The sequence below is a fragment of the Suncus etruscus genome, chromosome 5 (genome assembly GCF_024139225.1).
Source record: "Suncus etruscus isolate mSunEtr1 chromosome 5, mSunEtr1.pri.cur, whole genome shotgun sequence".
NCBI lineage: Eukaryota > Metazoa > Chordata > Mammalia > Eulipotyphla > Soricidae > Suncus > Suncus etruscus.
In genome coordinates this window covers 36171298-36172374 of record NC_064852.1, presented here as the reverse complement: position 1 = coordinate 36172374, position 1077 = coordinate 36171298, and the positions used below count along the sequence as shown (strand labels likewise).

The following is a 1077-nucleotide window of genomic DNA, read 5'->3' as shown; positions in this document are numbered from 1 at the left end:
GAAGAGCCAGGAATAACCCTTCAGGTATGGACCCTCACCAAAACATTAATAATATTAAACAGTGTATAACATTGAATGTATTTCCTAAAGTTACCTATAAATAAGATTTTCTGATCATTGATATATTCTTAGACATTATATCCACAGCAATGTAAATAGAAATTTGACTAACGTTTACTAATAGCAAACTTGATGCAATTAGTCTTTCTTTTTTCTACAACTAGCTAGGACAAATTAATTACGTTAGCATGTTTTTTTACTGATGACTGCATTGTTGATGATCCTTCCCAATTAAAAAATCTAAGTCTCAAAGAACAATAGGCAAGTCCAAAACTGTTCTAGGATGAACATTCTAAAATAGATCATTTATCATATTATTATTAGGAATAATCTTTTTATTTTTTGGTAAGTTTTAAAACAAGTGATACATTTGAACATACAGAATGCTAACACAAAGCAGTGTTCAAGTACTGTTTCCTTTCCAATTCATTTTTTAGTGTTTTATTTTCACTAGGTCAGTGGGGACTGCTTATCATATCAAGTGGAGCTTGCTCATTATAATATTTAGAAATAAAACTTAAAAATACATTTTAATGGAATGATACAGAGAAGGTTAGCTTGGCCCCTGTGCAAGGATGACACACAAATTTGTGAAGCATTCCATATTTCTAAAAAAGAAAAAGTCATTTTAAATATTCTAATCAGATGTCCTGGTATATTCTATGAGAATAAAAGAAACAAATGAAGGATATCATAAAGATATACCCTAAAACAAATTATTAAAATATTGTTACTGGGAAAAATTGTTACTGTGTATAGTGAGCTGGTTGTAAAGACTTTCTAGCTGTGAGAAGCAAAGAAAAAAGAATCTACTTGTCTCAGCAATCAGAGATGTAGTCTAATTTGAAATAGAGAGGGAAGTCTCTCATGCAATGTGTGGAAAAAACAAACACAGGAAACAATACATTAACAAATGCAGAAAGCTGGAACTTTCAAATTGCACCAAGTTCAAAGTAAGTGGAACCTAAAACTGAAACAAATGTTTTTATTTTGTGGTGGGGCCAAGTAGACATTATG

At 30.7% G+C, this 1077-nt stretch overlaps 1 non-coding gene across 1 annotated transcript; it reads left to right on the top strand.

Annotated features, from left to right (window-relative positions):
- The first annotated feature begins 563 nt into the window (after positions 1–563).
- Positions 564–670, top strand: LOC126009807 (U6 spliceosomal RNA). Its single transcript, XR_007496006.1, has one exon. It is a non-coding gene; the product is annotated as a U6 spliceosomal RNA (small nuclear RNA).
- The last annotated feature ends 407 nt before the right edge of the window (positions 671–1077 follow it).